Raw genomic sequence first — 15,270 nt, 5'->3', positions numbered from 1 at the left:
TTCCAACACATGAACTTTTAGAGGACACATGTAAACCACAGCAGAGGAGGATATAATAGATAAGCACACATAGGCCCAGTTCCCCACCCCAGGGCACAGCACAAGGAACAGTGCTGATAAGGATGGCCAGGTTCCATTCTCCCTGGTAATCTGGGGGTGAAGAGGTGGTGAGCCTGCTGGACGTGGGGGCTGTCACAAGGAAAGGATTCCAGGAGGTCTCCTTTCAGAGTCTTCTCTTCAGTGTGCTTGTTACCCATCAAGCAAAATATATATATATGAGAATGTATATTTATGTGAAGGTGTATATGTACACACATATATGCATACATATATACACATACATATTATATATTTTTAGAGTTTTTGTAAAATTACATAGTTTTAAAGAAATTTGAATGGAGAAAGTGATCAATGAAGACACAAGTGAAAGACCTTATGCAGCCCTAGAAGCGATCCCCAGGACTCTCCCCCAGTGCCTCAGGAAAGCCATGAAAAGATGTTGAACTCCACCTGATCATCAGAACCATCGAGGTTGACAAGCAAGAAATGAGAAAAGTATGGTGTCTGGGGTAAGATAGGGCCTCCCCGGCTCCCCTCCCCAGGCACAGCCTGAGGAAGAGTGCTGATAAGGTCGCCCAACTCCTATGTGACAACCAGGGGTGATGAGGTGGTGGGGCCTGCTGGGTGAGGGCGTATGTGTCATGAGGAAAATATTGCAGTGCTCTCCAGAATGCGGTCCCCTTTGGCTTACTTTCTTCCATGTGATTGTTACCTGTCAAGCCTGGAGCTGTTCTCAACAGTCCTTCCATCTCCCTCCAGGGAGCAGGGGTGAGCAAGTCAGCGTGTTCTACCTCAGGCCTCGACAGAAGCAGTTCTTTCTCCCATTGCTCATCCTGAGAGAGCTTTTGCACTTGGCCTTGCTTTTCCTCACCATTGTCCCTCATCTGGACAGTGCAAGAGGCTTCTTCCAAGAATGTTCTTCCAGTGACCCCAGTTCCACCCTTGCCTCCTGTAGTGGACTTGGGCTGTACCATATGGTCAACCACATAGAACCAGGAAATGCTTGAACTGTGACTATTCTAAGTTAAGATGCATAAGACTAAAATCACACCTGATTTCAAAGCATTAACATGGACCTGTTAATGATTTAGATATATGATGCTAAATCAAAGAGTTCACATCTTTTTTTTTCTCTTAACATGACTACTCTGAGACTTCTTAAGTGACATATGACTCACATTTCTGGCTCACATTCTATTTAGTGCTTTTCTAGATATCATGTAACATGAAAAATCAAGAATCTCATGTCACTCCTCTGTTCAAAACTGTCTCATGACTTTGCATTTCACTCAGAAGCAAATAAAAGACTTTATTGCAGCCCTTCAGAGCTTAGAGGAACTTGGATGATCCTAACTAGCTTTCTGACTCGCCTCCTATCGCTCTTACCTTTGACTCTCCATTCAAGGTAGCCTGACCTCCTTTCTATTCCATGGAACATGACAACCATGTTTCTACCCCCAGGACCTTTGCATATGTATTCCCCTCTGCTCAGATTCCCTTTCCCCAGGTATCTGCATGTCATTACCCTATTTTCTTAATTTTCTCATTTGTTACCTTCCTATTTAAAGTAGGAGTGCACATAATAGGAGTGCATACACATACATATACACTCCCTTGTCCTCCCATCTCCCTATTCACTTCAGTGTCTTCATAGTGCTTAACACAAGCTACCCTTTCTTTTTTCTTTTCTCTTTGTGTTATTGTTGTTGAGCTCCCTCAATTAGAATATGAACTTCACGAGAGCAGGGACTTTGTCTGTGTTATTCACTGCTAGATCCCCAGTGCCTGGCACTCAGTGGATACTCAATAGACTCTCACATGATTATCACATGCATGAATTACCACAGCAGAAATGAGTGTAGGTCCAGTGGTAAAAAGTCCAGGATGCCGTTAGCCTAAACAGAAGATCCCTGCCAGTCCCACACCAGATGTCTATGTTGTGGTTTGCAGCAGAAGTTTCCTAGTAACAGGATTCTTTTGCCTGGCTTTGTTCTCCATAGAAACTGGAGGAGGTGGCAAGACAAGACTGAAGGTGCTTGGCCCGATCCAAATACCCACGACCCTACAGCGTTCATTTTTTTTCTTTTTTTTTTTAGCCCAACTAAAATAGAATATAATATTTTAAAATCTTTTAAGTAAAATCAAAACCGGATGATGAGAATTACAGATAGCATAAAACCAATTCCTGTAGGGCTTGAACCATGATCTTACGACAACTAGAGTCAAGTCGCAATCTGATTAAATTTTTAAGAGAACAGCGTTCCTCTGGCTTCGGCTTTCATCTGTCTTCAGGTCACAGGCCCTGAATGTTCTATCTCATTTCCCATTGCTTAGTGTCCTCTTGAATACTCTCAACTCAAGGAGAAACAGAAATGCCAACTTCTTTTGTTATAGACTCTTGCTTTCCAAAGACCCCTGAAGTTCATGGTTCATAATCAAATGCTCTAAGCAGGGTTAATCCCTATTTCTTCCAGTCAGTCCCCTTTCCCTGTCCCACCTGGCTTCCAGATTCATCTCTGTGGGCTGCCCCTGCCCCGGGGGACACAGTGCAGCTCCTCTGGGAGAGGGGATAAGGAGGCTAAGGGCCCTGTGAACAGAGAGCCTCTTGGGATTGAACACACCATCTGGCAGCAGCCTCCAGACCCTTCTGGGCCCTGCCAAGGGGTGGCTTAATGTCTGCTTTGGGTGAGTTGGACACGGGACTGTCCCACCCAGATTCCACCAGCATCATTCCAACCCATCCTAATTTGCCCAGCTCCAGTTATCAATTTCTGCCTCTGACGAAACAAAAAAAATCGTCTCATTCTCTGGCACTTACCTGTCAGGGAGTCTGTGGCTGAGGCTCCACCCAAAGAAAGGGACCCATTATTTGAAAGCACTCTGTCCTGCCTCATCCCCACCCAGGGTCTGCCCTTCCCCTTCACCCTCCCTTCCCCTTTTGATCGAGCAACAGCTTCCTTAGTACATCCTGGCTCCACTACTTACCTGGTGGTCTTCAGGGAAATTACTTAGCACAGCTGAGCCTTATTCTTTGTAAAATGGGGATGATAATGGAGGGTACTTATCTCAGAGGGCCCTGGGGAGGTTACCTGAGAAAGCACACCTGACACCCCGCACTGTGCAGAACAGAATTGTTCTGTAAATGGGAGTCCCTCCTCCCCAGCTGTGGATGGCTTTCTATTTGTCTGCCAGGCTTGTCTCTGGGGTACCACGCCTACCCATTCTGCGGGAATCCTGAGGTCCTGGTGGCTTGTGAGGTCTGAGCCTCACTGGCAGCATGGACAGGTGACCCTACACAATGACATCAGGGGGAGTTTCCAGGTCACGCCTACTCGCTCTTCTCTTCCAGGCCTTAAGAACATTGTCTCTCGGGACCTCCAAAGGTCTGTCTTTGCCACCTTGCAAAGGAAACTAACGCAGAGAACAGCTCCGCTCATCTGAGAGAGAAACAGAGAAAGAGAGCAAGTTGTGAGCCCCTGGATATGATTGAGCCCAAACCAGATGCACCCCCAAACTCCAAGTTATATGAAGCAATAAATTTCCTGTTTTTGATTTATTTGGTTTCGTTGGTTGTTTGGGTCTTTGTCACCTGCAACTTCATAAGACCAAACTAAAATACTGCTTTTCCCTGGCCAGGTTCTTAACTTTGGCAGCTTCATATAAGATTTTCATGAATCTCTGGCTCCCCTGGGTGGCAAAGAGAATAAATTCACATCTCCAGGATTCCTGCTCTCTGCATAAGCATGCTCATTTCTACAATTTATTTACCTTTCTACTCCTCTACTCTCAAATAGACTGTTTTACTTGGCTCAAGAGTGCTTCCACAGGGATTTCTTTTTTAATCTGCTTTTCCAGTTGTGGTGGTTCTGGAACTGCAGCAAGCTAGGTGTCCTGTTGTAAGTGGCCATTCGGCCTGAGTCAGAGGGGCAGCAGGTCATTCTTCCTCCTGAAGCAGCAGACACCCCAAAGCACCATCTTGATATTAGTAGAAGGTTGTTTTAGGCAGCTACAGGAACCAGTTCAGACTCCAACAGCCTTTTAGATGTCCTAGCCATGGGAATCGAGCTGTTCCAGATTACTCTATTGGAGGAAGACTGGACTATTTTAAAAACTATAGACTGATAGGCATTTTCATTATGTTATTTGTAAGAACATATTTAAAAACAAAAGTTTGGCTGGGTGTGGTGGTGCATATCTGTAATCCCAGCAGCTCAAGTGGCTGAGGCAGGAGGATCATAAGTTCAAAGCTATGCTCAGCAACTTAGCAAGACACTGTCTTAGAATTAAAAAAAAAAAAAAAAAAAAGACTGGGAATATGCTTTGGTGGTAAAGCACCCCTGGGTTCAGTCCCCAGCACCAAACAAACAAAAGTTTGTCCATATTGGGTTATTTTATCAGGATTAATATCCTGAGGAGTCACTTCTACTGCAAAAGAGACCCTTGGAACTCTTACCAACCTTTTAGCACTCAGAGACACCCTGGAAAGGCATCTTTGGCATATGCCACTCTGTGTTGCGCTCACTCGTTTACAAGAGTTGCTCATTTCTCATTTCAACCCTTGCACATCAGAAACACCGAGGTGATTCTCCTAACACGTATCATCTATCTCCTCTGTATTCACATGCTCTGGCAGAGAAATGGAGTCCATCCTACTCACCTCAGCTCCAGTATCATGGACCTGATCCCCGATTCCACACCCTTGGCCCAAGCTGAACTAGGTGTCCTACTTCCCTTTCCAGTAATGCCCTGTGCTCAGAGCTGTCATTACAATGATTACAGTGAATAATTATTTGTTGATGGCCTCTGTCCCTGCTATTGTCTGAATACGGTTTGTCCCCTCTGAAACTCGTGTTGAAATTTAATTTCTCACTGTGGCAGTGTTGGGAGGTGGGGCTCAGGGGGAGGTGTTGGGTCATGGGGATGAAGACCTGGTGAATAGATGAATGCTATGTTCAGGAGTCACTGAGTTCTTGTTCTCAGAGGACCGGATTAGTTACCTTGAGAGTGAGTTGTTGTAAAGCAGCGTGACGCCTCACATTTTGCCTCTTCTGCACATGCCCATTTGCCCTTCCAGTTTCCACCATAAGCCACAGCAGCACATGGCCCTTACCAGATGTGGCTACCTTGAGCTTTCCAGCCTCCAAAATCATGAGCCAAAAAAACTCTTTTCTTTACATATTACCCAGTTTCAGGTATTCTATTATAGCAACAGAAACAGACTAAGACAGTACCCAACTAGACTGAGAAACTTGAGGCATAATCTCTATCTTTCTTTTTTTTTTTTTCTTTTCTTTAAAATAAGTGCCTCCTAGCACAGGGTTTGGCCCATAGCAGAAACTCAAAAAACAAATTGGAAGTATAACGGGAAGATAACATAGTAATAATTGAGGAGATGCTATTCAGAGGCTTATAGCTTATAGCACTGGAATGAGAATTTAACAAGAAGAAGAACAAAAAAAAATGAGAGGGAGATGTACCCCAAAGTAGAAAAGTGTGTTGAATGAAAGATGGGAGAACCCACATTTTGAAGATGAAAACAACGGAGCTCAGGGAGTTTAGCTACTTCCTAAAGTCACACAGTTAAAATGAGGAAGTGAGATTTGAACATAGCCCTCTGGTCCCGAATCCCTTGGCTTCAGCTATGCTTCTCTGTAGTCTTCCTTATTAAACCTCTTTATGGTCCTCGTCCCAGCAGGCAGGCCAAACATTTTTTTGTGGCCGTTGATAATGATCTTTGAAACCACTGTGACACTTCTTTTACATAATAGATTTTCATGGGAGGAATTCCACAAATATTTGTTGCATGAATGGATAAATGAATAAACTTGGGAAACTTCCAGTGCCAAATGAACAAAGGTAGGTGGCTCCTCTATTTAATGCATGATACCATAATACTCCTTTGAAAGACGTACCAAGATCTCAATAGCAACCCATAGTGTGTTACAGCACATCATGCGGAGAGGAGAGGGCCATAAGAACAATGTTATAGAGACAAAGTAAATAAAATAAAGTAAACCTTTCCAGGATGATGACACATTTAAAATTTGTGGTATTTAGAATATTCCTATGAATCTTTCATAAAACAAAGGAGACATTTTAACTTCCTATTTTCCCCTTTTTCTTTTCTTTTTGTACTAGAGATTGAATCCAGGGGTGCTTAACCACTGAGCCACATCCCCATCCCTTTTTATTTTATTATTTTTATTTTTGAGACAGGGTCTTGCCAAGTTGCTTAGGGCCTTACTTAGCTGCTGAGGCTGGCCTCAAACTTGTGATCCTCCTGCTTCAGCCTCCTGAGCTGTTGGAATTAGAGATATGCCCCACAACACTCAGCTTAACTTCCCTTTTAAATTGCATTCTCTGATGTAGAATTAGCTGCAAAGATATTAACACAGAACCATTTTTAAAATTTGTGGACTGTTGATTACCTAAGCAGTCATGCATTTGAACAACACACTATGAAAGATAAAGTAAATGGCTTCGGAGTCTTCCTATAATCCTGAGGTAACCAAGAGATTAGTAACCATAGCCGCCACTTCTTGAGCTGCCTTTTTGTAGTATCATGTTCCTTATGTCACACTATTTCATTATTGGTCCCTATACCACCACCAGGAAGTGGGATTTCTCATCCATATTTTACAGGTAAGGTTTCACAGGAGTTAGGTAATTTGCCCAAGAGAGTGCAGCTGCCAGGCTTCCCACTCAGCTCCGTCTGCTCCAGACACAGTGTCCAGGGTGTTACCTTATGCCTGTCACTGTAACATCAAACACGCAGTCAGGTAGGCCTGGCTCTTAGCCTTACTGCAGTTCTAAGAGCTGGTTCCCCTGTGGCACCCCGAAGGCTATTTGTCATGGTCTCCCAGGCACAAAGTGAGGTTCCACCACATTGGAAGAGCTCACCCAGGTCACTCTGCTTGAAAAGTGTGGAGTTCAACTGTGCCATGGTTTGGATGTGGTTTCAGTGTTGGCCCCTCACGCAAAGATTCAAGTGCCAGAGGCTTGGTCCCCAGTGTGGAGGTGCTGAGAACTTTAAACAATGGGGCCTGGGAGAAGATAATTAGGTCATGGGGGCTCCTCCTTCTTGCATGGATGAATGCTGCCTCGTGACAGTGGGTTGGGTTTCGTGTGACAGGATCAGTTCTACGAGAGCAAGTTGTTACAAGTAAGGCCACCCCATGTGCTTTCTCTTTCTACTTCTCTGCCATATGTGATGCAGCCAGGGGCCCCATGCTCTAGGACCTCTAAAACTGTGAGCTTCATTAACCTCTTTTCTTGATGAAGCACCCAGCCTGGGTTATCTTTGATTGCAGCAACACAAAATGGACTGATATTGGAAAAAAAAAATTGCTTCAACTTGAAGGTTAATGGGGGCATTTTCATTATGTAATCTATAAAGATGAACTTAAAAGCATAAAAATTTGGCCATATTGGTTTTATTTATTGTGACTGATTTCATGGAGACATATGAAAGAGGCCAGTAAGGACCTTGGAACCCTTCCTAGGAGCAGCCAGAGCATTCTCGATGTTTCAGGCCCCTCCCTACCATCCCTACCAAGCACCCCACATCCCCTTACCCACAAGAGCAGACACACTGTTCTCTGTCCCTGGGGAAGAGTTCTAAATCTGTTCCAGGAGAAATGAGGTCCCCAAGGACATGCTATCAGTCCCAGCAGTAGGGGTTATGTTTTTAGTACTTCAGAGGAGCAGAAAAATCCTTTTCCTTCATGTCTGCCCCCAAAATGATATGCCTACTTGGTACTTCCCTCTTCTAAAATGCTGGCTTGGAAAGCCAAGCCAGAACCCACAGGAAGCAGTTTTTCATGGTTTGTTTACAGCCTTGCAGCTGGTGATGTCAGAAGGCTTGGGTTGCCTTTTGCTGGTTAGGTCTCAGCCCTTGGCAGGCCAAAAAGAAAGCACATCACTTAAGAGCCTTGGCAGAGGTAGGGCAGGGATTGCATTCGGGGACCTTCAGAGAGACAACCAAAAGCCAATGACTAACAAATGACGAAAAGAAGAAGGGAGGAAGGAAGAAAGAATAAGGAAATGCCTTTCTTTTTTTCCTCCTGCCTTCTATAAACAGTTATCAAGTGTCTGTAAAGAACAAGAGAAAGCAGTGTTCAGGGAGCTCTCAGCCTCTGGGGAAATCAGCAAACAGGCCCTAAAGTCCAGGGACTCTGCAACCTGAGGCAGCTAGGGAAAGCAGAGTATGTGGAATGGTGTCCCCCCACCCCACCTCACCCCCCTCCTTCTAGAAGAGGAACAGGGGGTGGGGTCAGAAGGGAGACTCAAAGATCATCCACATGCCCAGCCAGGCTTAACATGGTGTAGGAGGGGGCACCATAAAAGCACAAGCTCCATGGATTTCTTCCCTAGGAATTCTCTAAGGTGATCAACTAGGAAGAGATTTGGGTGGAATTTACTTAATTAAAATATCTCCATTCTGAGAGGGGACATTTAAATCCCCATGAGCGCTTCTTCACAGGGCCTGGAACAATGGAGAGCACCTATTATAAGAGGCAGCAGTGCTAGTGTTGGGAGCAGGTGTGGCAGACTGGAGTGGCCGGATGGCAGTCTGCCTGCACTGGGTGTAGTCAAGGCAGAGCACAAAAGATGCTCAGGGAAGGTAAAGAGGAGCCCAGAGGCAAGGACTTTGGGGAGCTGGGAGGCAGAAGTCTGGATCCAGATGTTTGCCTGGGACTGGAAGAGAAAAATGGGGGAAGATGGAGACAAGCAAAGAAAAGCAGGGGAAAGAAGAGGACGCTGCTTTCCTGACCTTTTGCCTTGGCGGAGGAGGGGGGGGTCCTTTTTCTTCAGAGACAAGTGAGGAAGTGTATATTGTTAAACTATAGAGAGAGCTGGTAAGTGATGAACTGCTAAGAGAACATTGGCAAGCAGGAAATTAGGTGGGCTCACATACTACACATTACAGTATGCTTTGGGGGGACTGAACAGCCAGGGGCCCCCTTGGTAGGCACATGAGAAGCAAGCACTCTACCAACTGAGCTGTATTCCCAGCCTGACAATACACATTTAAAAAATGAAAAACAACAACTTATAAACTCCAGGAAAAACAGAATGTGACTTACATTTCAGAATTCCAATGGTTAGTTTTAATGGCTAGGGTTTTTGGTCAGCAGTGCAGGTTGAGTATTCCTAATCCCAAAATCCAAAATCCAGAGGTTTTTGAGCAGTGACATGATACAGTGGAAGAATTCCATACTATGAAACTTTGTTTCATGCACAAAATCACAAAATTGTATGAAATTACTTCCAGTCTATGTATATAAGGTGTATATAAAACATAAATGAATTCCATGTTTAAACTTGGTTTTCATCCCCAAGATATCGAATGTGTACATACAAATACTTCAAAAATCTGAAATCTGAAACACTTGCAGTCCCAGGCAGTTTGAAGAAGAGATATTCAATGTGCATCAGCTTTCCAAGAGTTAACTGTGTTTTTTTCCTAGAAAGTCAGAGTTATACATCTTCTCTGATGTTTTACTTCCTTACCTTGTGTTTCTGGTGACAAAAGGAGGTGAAAGGCACATGAAATTATTTTAGAATGCTTAATTATTCAGAATTAGCAAGAAATTCTCCTTTTGCTATTTCCCCTTTAGGTCAAGGAATAAAAACAACTCAAATTTATGGGGCTTTTAGTTATCTCTCTTTTCCCCATTATCCTAGCTGTACTCAATAGATACAAGACTTTGTGATTATATTCATCATTTCTGCAATCAGGTAGTCAGCTCTCTTGAAGTGAATGGAAGGAGGAATTTCATTTTACTTGGAACAAGTCAGGTAAGAACAGTCTGACTTGCGTCTCTGGATGAGAGGGTAATCTGGCTGCAACATCTATCAACCTGTTCATTGCCAGGGTTGATTTGACTGATCTGGCTGGCTGTTGGGGGTGGGGGTGTCCCCTTCCTCCCTCACTGCTCCACATGCTCCACAAGTGTCACTCCTAAAGCTTCATGCTAGGTTGAAGAGAACCACCTTCACAACAGAGGAGACTGTTCTTTGGTCAAGAGTATACAAATCACTTTCTTTTCTTCTAGAGCCTCCAAACAAGCTTCCCAAGTGCTGTTGTGAGCGAACATAAGGTAGTCAGACTTCCAAGACTCTGACACATCCAAATGAGGTGCTGCATGTGGCAGCCTGCCTTTCTTTAAAAAAAAAAAAAAAATCCTACCATTGTCATGCTCCTGAGTGGATAGTTGTTAATTAGTCTGGGGAAGTAAAACAACTTAGGTTCCAAGACTTAATGTCATCCAACACCGGCATCTGTAATGATGTTCACATCCTAGAGCTCAGACAGCCAAGCTCCAAAATCTATCTGACCCACAGTAAAGTACACCAAAACTTTAACACTTTGGTGGTTACTTTCCCATCAAAATGTAGGTGCTTCCTTTTGATAGGGCAAACCCAAAGACTGTACTCAAATGACTCATCTCTATGTTTAAGGACTTTGAATTTACCCTGTTAGAATTCAGAATAGAAAAGACACAGGATACTAAGTCTTCCTCCCTTTCCCTTTTTCTCACATGCACTGAAGAAACAAAGAAAAGAAGAATCTATTTCTGGACATGAATTTAGTTCTCAGGGTGGAAAATCGAGAGTATTATGTAGGGCAACAATGATCCTGGTTATCTGAGTGCTTTCTTTCTCTATGATAGAATGGGTAAGGTGGCAGAAAGGTAAGAATTTCTTAATTTCTTTACCTGTGCGGCCTTTCTAATTATTATGTCATAATAAAGGACGCTAACAAAAAGAAATGAGTTATATGTACATTTCTGGAAGAAATAATTTAAAATCACACAAAATACTTCTCAACTACAGTCAGCATTATCTCCTTGGAGTAAGCACATTTCATATCAGTGGGCATGTCCTATAGTCCAATGAGAGACATCTGTCTTTCCTCTTTTATGGGATCTATACTGGCTATTGTCTGATTTGTTCAGAGCTGGGTTATCTCCTCATCTCTTAGCCTCTGTGGTGCAAAAAGGGTTCTGATTTCTCTAAAAACATGTCCTAAGACTATGCCCTTCTGTACCACTAAAGCATAAATCAAAGCTTCTAGATTGAGAGTAGGAACCCTGATCCAGAGACAAGTATGTCCCATAGGGCCATTTGGCAATGTCTGGAGACTTTTTTGTTGCAATGGGGCAGGGGAAAAGCGGATATTACTACTGGCATCTAGTGGATCTGGTTAGTGATGAAATTAAATATTCTACAATGTGCAGATCAGCCTGTACAACCAAGAATTATCTAGCTCAAGATGTCAAGAGTGCCAGGGTTGATAAAGTCATATTAGAGGAAAGTGAATCAATGTTCCTTTTCCTAATAAGTTTATGATAGCTTTTACATTCAATCATTAAACAAATGTTTTTTTTTTGAGCATCTATAGAACACTATGAACAAAACAAAACAGCCACTGGGCCCCTGAGCCATATAATCAAGAACAAGGAAGTAAAACACTGTTCCCCACCACCATGATCACTGCAGACTGTGGTATATATTTGTGAAGTAAATAAGTGGGTAACAAAAGACAAAACCTTTAGATAATACGGTTAAGGAAGACTTTCTCTAAGGAGGTTATTTGCTTTTTTTTTTTTTTTTTTTTTTTTTTAAAGGAGGTTTCTGTTTCTTTCTTGGCAGCCAGAAACAGAAACCCTGGTTCAAGCTGGCTTACACAGTGAGGAAATATGGTTCATACAACTTAAATCCTGAGATAGGGTAGGTCTCAGGACTGAACAAAATCCTTAGCCCCAGCTACAATTAGTTCTTAGTTCTATCCACCTTTGCAGGTCAGTTTCCTTTTTAGGATGGTAGTAAGGTAATCTCATAAAATAGAGCCTGGAGGAAGAAGGACATGGAGGAAGGGGGAAGGAAAGGGCAATGGAGAGGGCACAGAGAGAACCCTCAAGTCCCAGCATTCTAAGCCACAGTCCTGAGAATCTGACTGGGCTGCCTAGATCATATGCTCATCCCTGAATCAATGACCCCTGAGGCCAAGGGAAATAGGATGTGCTGATTGGCTCAATCCAATGTGACTGTCCTTGGCACTGGGGATGGCACCAGTTTCTCCTTTAGTAAGAGTAAAATATTGGGTGTACCTTTGGGAAAGACAATCTGCTTCCTGGGTAAGCATTTAGAAACTTCCCTTATGTAATGGTATGATTCAAACTGAACCTGAAAGGACGTGAAGAAGCTGGCCTCGTTGATAGCCTGAGGAAGAGCTTCCTGGGAACGGGAATAAATACAAACACACACCCTTTGATTTAGGAGGAAGGCCGGTTGCCTTAATATGGTGTTTCAGTGGGAAAGTGGTTTATAGGGAGTCTGGAGCAGCAAGCATGAATGGTTTCCTATGCATTGTTTTTGTTATCCACATTTATAATAAAATAGAAAACCCCTCTTTAGAAGAAAAAAACCTTTTTATATATTTTCCCTATATGCTGGCTGCTAGCAGATGGGATAAAAGTCCCCCAATTTTATATCTATCTTTTTATAAGTCTCTGCTCCCAGCACAATATCCTTATGCATTGCTATTTTTAGGTGCTCATTCTAATATAAGTTAAAATAAGGACAAAACAGATCTTAGCAGAACTCATTACCTTTCAAAAAGCAAGTTTAAATAAAAGAAAACCAAAACCCTTTAATAAGCAAATATTGAAAGATGCTCAAATTGACAAGATTTTACTTATTTGAACATTCATAATGCATTGGCATTATAGAGAGGCCATTCAGTACATGCCTTTATTTGGAACAAAATTTTATGCTACTTCTATAACCCTCCAGCACTTGTCACTATGCTGAATACAGATAGGGGCACCAAAATACTGACTCACACTAAAAGTCAAAGGTCATGTGCACTTTCATGTTCATCTATTTACCTGTTCCTATGCCCGTCTCTCTCTTCCTTTCAAGGAAGCTTAGTCGCAGCTTTTTATAGCTACTGCACATTCATTATTGCATTGGATAGTGTTTTTGTTCTGGGTTGTCAACTTTCAATTTCACATTTTCGTTTTATTGTTCTTTGGGAGCTGTCTCTGCTTCCAATTTTGAGGACCTTCTTGCTCTCTCTAAAACAAATATGGGATAAAATTCAATGACTGCAATGGTGGTTCCCAGCAGACAAGATAAACTCACCTTCATTCTATGTTTACCTCATAATTACACAACAAGGATTTGTGGAGATTGTTTTTATCTGGTAAGTTTCAATCTAAAACTTCTGACACTATGACAAAAATAGTGTGGGAAATTCTGTGTGACAAAAATACAATGAAATATGCAGAGCAATGAAATGTGGTCAAGTTAAAACAAGAAGCATTTTCATTATATAATAAATGTGGCGTTCTTATGGCCTTTATTTATCTGTTCTGTAAATAGTTAAGGTGAACTGATTAAACACAAGAGGGCTAAAACATGACTATACAACTCAGCATCCACAGCAGTATGAGTTGAGATTGAAGTGCCCGGTACCAACATTTCTTGAATAATATTACTATTCTTAGTATAATTTGTCAAAGGCTTATTACCATACTAGATGTTTTGTGTATATTTAATACTTCCAAAATCCCAGCAAAAGTATGCTATTATTTCCATTTTACAAATTTGCCCAGGATTAAACAGTAATACTATAGAATAATGGCTTATGTTTAGTACTTCACATATATTTTGATCATTACATAAACCCTATGAGGTAGAACACAGGCAGGGTTAGTAATTATCTCAAGATCACACAGCTCACAAATTAATAAGGACAGCTAGGACTCAAGCCCTTGAACTTCAACTCCAGGAGGGCTGGTACTCTTATAAGCTGCACTTTATATAAAGCATCTTAGCAGTGCATGCCAGGATTTGAACCTGACCCAAATCAGTCTGGCTGCTCTCCTCTCTGCAGCTTCCTCATATAAAATGTGGGAAACTGACCAAATAATAATTTCAAAGGTCCTTTCTGTTCAAAACTGTTACCTTTCCATGGACTGCAATGTTTTTATACGCAAAGAGGGTTTGGGGGGGGGGGTCATCTAGGTATTGGGGATGCATAACAAAACTCTTTACAGCTACGATTTTTTCAGATTTAAGAATACAACAACCCTGAGATGGCTACTATTATCATGACCATTTTAAAGGTGTGTTAAGTGTTAAGGTCCGGTAACTTAAGTCTTAAGTGGTAGACAAACTATCAAAAAGCAGTTTAGATTACACTAACATAAACATGGAACTCTGTCTTTGCCTCTGACTTACACTCCTGTCTGTGTTAATGAGGAATCGCCACACTCTGGATGAGCAGTTAAGAAATTTCTAACTTTAGATCACAAAATTACACACTTATTCAATGACTCGCATTTGAATTATGTGCCTGAGGGTAGGAAAAACACTTAGATCTGAGGCGACCTTAAAAAGACACAAAAGGGTAGAAAGACCTGAAGATACCAGCAGCATCATTCCACCTTTCCCTTCTCTGCTTGTCACTTCACTGAACAAAAGGTAAAGTGGGCATTGCTTTCCCGGGAAAGGAGAAAAAAAAAAAAAAAAAAAGCTGTTTCAGATCAAAGAAGTAGAACTTAGGTATCAATTCGTGGTTAGGAGTGGCAGGGCGGAAAAATGTCAGCTTCAATCAGGTCTATCAAAAATAAGCACAGGGCTGGGGCTACAGCTCAGCGGTAGCACACTTGCCTGGCATATGTGAGGCGCTGGGTTCGATTTTCAGCACCACATATAAATAAAGGTCTATCAACAACCAAAAATAATATTTAAAAAGCATAAAGTGACACCATGGACAGCCTTCCAAGTTATACCACAACTAAAAACCAATTTCTTAAAAAACCACCCCCCCGCCCCCCCCCACAACCTCTCACATTTTATTCTACAAAAACATATCTTGCCTGGTGATGAATAAATGCAAAACAGTAAACACAACCCTGTGCTTAATAATAAGCGGTTTAAACTGACGTTCCTTCTTCTAAAGTCGGAATGGGTCAGCTGTCGGGGCAATCTAAGGCAGAACAGCACAGAACACAAAACTAACAGACACATAAACAAAACAACGTTCCCCGCCAGAGAAGGCGCGCGAAAGCACTAGACAGAACTCGGCCTCTCCCCGGAGCCCCCAAGACAAAGCCAGGTCCCAGCACGCACTGCGGCCGGGACTACACATCCCAGCATGCAAGGCGCCCTCATCTCCCGGGCGGACTACACTTC

This window comes from Urocitellus parryii, chromosome 2 (genome assembly GCF_045843805.1).
Source record: "Urocitellus parryii isolate mUroPar1 chromosome 2, mUroPar1.hap1, whole genome shotgun sequence".
NCBI lineage: Eukaryota > Metazoa > Chordata > Mammalia > Rodentia > Sciuridae > Urocitellus > Urocitellus parryii.
Note: the sequence above shows the minus strand (reverse complement) of the source record.